We start from the raw sequence: 4,991 nt of genomic DNA, 5'->3' as shown, positions 1-4,991 counted from the left end.
CTAGCTCTGTGATGCTCCAAGGAAAACGGCAAGAGTGGGGATCTGGCTAGGTTAGGGTTTTGCCTGAGCCAGAACCTCTAGGCCAAATGCCGAGCAGTAGAGACCTCTGGAGGACCGAGTGGAGGAAACAGAGGAGGCTCTTCTGCGGTGTAAAGTGCAGGCAGCAAATTCATCAGGAGAGGCAGGGGGAAGGTTCTACAAGTCAGAATTCCCAAAGGGAACAGATGTTCAGAGAACCCGCAGCACCCCTGTGCACTGGTTTTTAAAATCTTTCAAAACAGGGGGTGGACACCATATAGTAACCAATAAGCGACTCTTGGGGTGTGGTTTTGAGGGCTACAACAAATCAGAACAAGGGAAAGAGAGAGCGTTGGGATAGGGATTGGATCTTAGGGTGAGAGACAGGGAACTTTCTGGAACAAAGGGTAGGGTTTGGGCTGATGGGTGGGGCAAAGGGGCTGGGTTGTCTTGACAGACAGGGAAAAATCTGGTGAGGAGGGAGGGGATTCCTTGAGAGACACTTGGGTAGGAAGGCATAACTGAGGGGAGAAACTAACTGTAATAACTCGGGGAACACTTGAACATACCACTATATAACAACATTTGACTCAATAAACTACCACACTGCAACACAGAAATTCAGGCTTTCAGCAGCTGAGAGGTGGCACTATTAGAACCTGCAGCAGCTGGTGAAAGCCATTTCTCTCCTTCAGGTTCTTGCTGTGTGGGAAGGTGCTGCGAGTTGTGGTGGCTGCACTCCCCCTTTGCTGGGAGGATGATCTGTACCAGGGCAGAGCAGAAAGCTGCCATGGTGAGCAGAACATGCTCAGAGCATTACAGTTCAGAGAATGGCACTGCCCCTGAAGGGCAAAAAGCTTGAAAGCATAGAATTCTGTGCAGAACCATTGCACAAATTTTCTCTTCTAGAACATGCCCATTTTTGTATACTGTAGATGAATATTCCAGGTTTTATAGAATACATGGGGTTTTTTCTTAAGGTTTTTGGGAGAACTCTCAAGTTTATTTCTGTTTGTATTTTACATCCAGCATGCATACAGGTTTTTTTTTTTATTATTATTATTTTTCTTTAGTAAATACTTAGGGAAAAATACCTAAGCATTTTTTAATCCTTTGGGATATTGTGACTAATATTCTTAGAAAGAAAACCTTGTTGAACAAGTGTGGAAACACATAGAGAGGGAAAACAATATAAAAGTCTTTTAGAACAGGGCGTGTAATAAGGACTGCAGAACTGAGTAATTCCTCCAAGGGCAGAATTAGCAAGATATATTACCAAGAGTAACCGCCAAGATACTTCGTTAAGCCAAAGGACCTGCAGCCATACAAAGTACAGCCAAAGCAAATGAAAACCTTTGGAAAAGAGGGAATTTTTCCAGTGACATCAGTCTGTGATAAATAGGTATGATTTCTGCTGATAAATATTTAAACAGTAGTCAATATTGATACAGTAATTAATATTTGAGAATAATAAAATAGTTTAAAGTTGTAATGCCAAAGAAGAGAGGGAGAGGAGGGGCTTCACCCGCCCTTCCCAGCAGATGTTCTCAAGGACCACAGGAAAGAAGCTGAAGATACAGTTGCTAAAAATGACCAAGAACCTGGTTGGATCCCAGAAAATGCTAATTATAAGGGATTTATTGCCTTGATATGTAGATGCAGTGATACATTGTCTTGGCTTACATTGTACTGGCTTGGTGGGCATGTGTAACCCAAAGGTGAATTAAAGGACAACGAAGAAGACTACAGAGCCTTCATCAGTGACGACCCCCAAAGACTTGTGCGACCACCAAACCGAGTGGTGGCGCATGCGTGCTAAAGGTGGTAATGAAGGCGGAGATAGAGATATGACGAACCGAAAATGGGAGGAGATGGAATTGACACATAGCATATAAGGGGTGATTTTCACTTGGCAAGCTTGTACGTGAAGTGGCAAGGGTCATTGAACCCCGCACTCCGTACCCCGCGGTTGTTTTTGCTTATGTGCTATTATTTGAACCAAATTATCCCTTATTTTAATCAAATTATATTGTATCCAATTTTATATTTTTTTATTTTAACTATTCAAATGAAATTGCGACTACTTTTAATATTGTTTGGGGTTTTTTTATGATGGGATAATTGGGCAAACATAACAGCTTCACAGTTAGAGCTGTACATATGTTCTGATCTTTAGATACAGTTTTGAATTAACGTGTTTTGATTCTGTCTTTAAGTTTTGATGACATATTTTTAATTCTATATTTTTTTTGATGATGAAAAAAAGTAAATAAATAAACAAAATTGAAAAAAAACAAAAGGAGAATGTGAGACCAGGACCTGCTAGCCTAGAGATTATGGGAGTGCAGCTCACTCGATGTGCCAGCGTCTCACCACATGCTTTCCGCATTGGGCCTCTCCTCCTCCTCTTTGGCCAGGTTTTCTTTGTGTCATTTGTGCTGCTCTTTGTTACTTGGCATTACAACAGAATCACCTGTTGACCTGTTTGAGGGACAATGGATCCAAAAGATCCTGTCTAGTCAAAGGTGTGTTCTGTGCTCACCAAAGGCCTGAGCAAAGAAACCAAGAGAAGTGTGCCCAAATCCCAAAGCTTTGCTCCTTTGCAATCTCCCACAGATCTGGCTCACAGGTGTCTTCAATCACAATTCCACAGGTAAGAAGAGGTCATGTATTTCACTGGGAAAAGATGCACTGCTTTGGAAAAGCCACCTGTATGTATATTTACCCAGGACAGCACTCCAGCTGTGTTGTTTGCTCCTTGTCTGCAGAAGGATGAGTGCACTGGGCGGCCAATAACAAGTGACAAGGTTTCCTCCAATCTGCACTGCAGCCTGGGTGCCATTCAGCCCAGAGCTAGGGGATCATTTGTTCCCATGGACCAGTGCTTGCCAGTGGAATGAATTCCTGCACAGCTGGAAGAAGCAATTCTGGATTCAGCTCCAGCTGTTGGTGGGCTGCATGATCATTGACAATGCTGCACTTCCAGAAATTATTCTGCAGTTTCCTTTCATAGTCATTTGAAACTTTGAAACTTCATATTTTAATTTGCTTTGCTTTAGGGTAAAACACTTCTGGGCCCAGTGCAAGCTGTAACCTTTTGACAGCAAAGTCCTCATGGTTGCCAGCTTCTGATGTTACATAATGTCACCTGTCTGCATGTGTCTGCTTAGCTCTTGGTCTAGTCCCGGCCTAGTAAAGCCCAGGCAGGGTGGCACGTTGCAGGGAAAACTGGTCCATGAGCTTATGGTGTTGCCATCAGCAGCAGAGTGAATGTGCCCTTTGGGGATTCCTCTGGAGACAAATTTAGTGACCTACTCCATGCCACAATATTACCTTAGATCTTTCTGCAATATTCTGGAAAAGGCTGTGAAACATCACATCTCCTTGCACAGCCACTGTTTGAAGAGGGGCATTTTTGTCCCTCCTCAAAGTCATTGCTCTTGCACACCAGAAACATGAACATCCACCAACAGGAATGATGCATGGTCCTGCTGCTGCTGCTGCAGAGCACTGGGTAGTGCAGACCTGGATGTTACCAATATGAGCACTTAATTAGCATTTCATGCTCCTTCAAGCTGTCCAGATCCCAGGACTTTTTGTTTCAAAGCAGCCACTGCACCATCTCTAGGGAAGAACAGGAAATGGGAAACAGCAACTGCCAGCCTTGCAGGGGTGTGGGGGAAAACCTGAAGTGTCTGCATCAAGAGATGAATGGGAAGAGTGTAATTGCCAAAGCAAATGCTCTGTTAGGATAGCAGGACCAGTTCTTTACTGCATGCTTGCATGAAGATCATTTGGGATCTCCTTTTTGTGTCTCATGCAGAAAAGGAGCTCTTAATAATACCACGCTACTTAAACCAGATGGGGATGTAGCTCTGTAGTGGTTCACAATGAAGCAGACTGCCTGCTGTGTCACTGCCAGCCCTGCTGAGCCTGCGAGGGACTGTAGTGTATCCCATGCCTGTTTTGCCTCCAAGCAAAGCTTGGTTTTCCTTATTAGTGTGGAGTAAATACAAGAGTCATAAAATGGGCAATTAAACTGGCCACTTTGGAGGATATGCTCATGCTTTCACACATCAGTCTTGCACCTCACACTCTCAAGGCTTCGTACTCATCATGAAATATTTTAACAAAAAAACCTCAGCTCTCAAGTTACATCTGAATAAAATTGCACAAGATCATCAAGAATTCTGCTGTCAGGAACAAGACAAGAGCCTTCCGACACTCACTTGCAGCTGTCCTGGATTGCTGCAGCCCTTTGTGAAAAGCTGCAGCAGACAGAGTGTTTGGAGTTGGTTTGGGCCTTTATGAAAGATCTGTGGAGCAGTGTGCAGGGCTCTCCTGGCAGGAAACTGTTTGTCCAAGCCCAGGGACACGGTGCCGGCAGGAGCGGAGCGGCCCCGCTCCCAGCCCGAGAGTCTGTGAGCTGAGCCACGCCGGGGAGAAAAGGCAGCGAGGGGCTCCAGCCCAGCTGCTTCACTGCCCTGCCCGCCCCATGGAGCTCTGCCACGGGAGAAAGCTGACGCCGGACGAGCCCCCGAGCTTCCATCAGCTGCTGGAACTGCTCCATGACGGCTCCTGTTCTTCCGAGAGAGACCCCGGCGCCTTCTTGTAACGCGTATCATGGGGGGATTCTGTTTGTTAATAAACTGTTGGGGGTTTTCACTTTCATCTATTAGTAATAATTTCCTATTGCTGGAAAGGGATTGTTGGAACACTTTAGAGGAAACAATTTATTGCACAATATCCTGTTTGAAGTTGTCTCAAACTGTGAGAGACAGATGGCTTCACACAGGAGCATCCTCAAGGCTGCTGAGGTGAAGGCACAGAGAAAGACAAACCCAGTATTTCTGAGGGAACTCCTTGACTCCAACCCAACCTGAGTTGTCAAACAGCAGACCTGATGTTTCGAGACATGGGCCACAGGGGAAACCTTTCAGTGTGTTTGGTCCAGGCTGGGTTATGCTCAGGGC

This window comes from Melozone crissalis, unplaced genomic scaffold, assembly GCF_028551555.1.
Source record: "Melozone crissalis strain CALT ecotype California unplaced genomic scaffold, PUWL_Pcris_2 ptg000172l_1, whole genome shotgun sequence".
Classification (NCBI taxonomy): Eukaryota; Metazoa; Chordata; class Aves; order Passeriformes; family Passerellidae; genus Melozone; species Melozone crissalis.
This window is presented reverse-complemented; position numbering follows the sequence as displayed.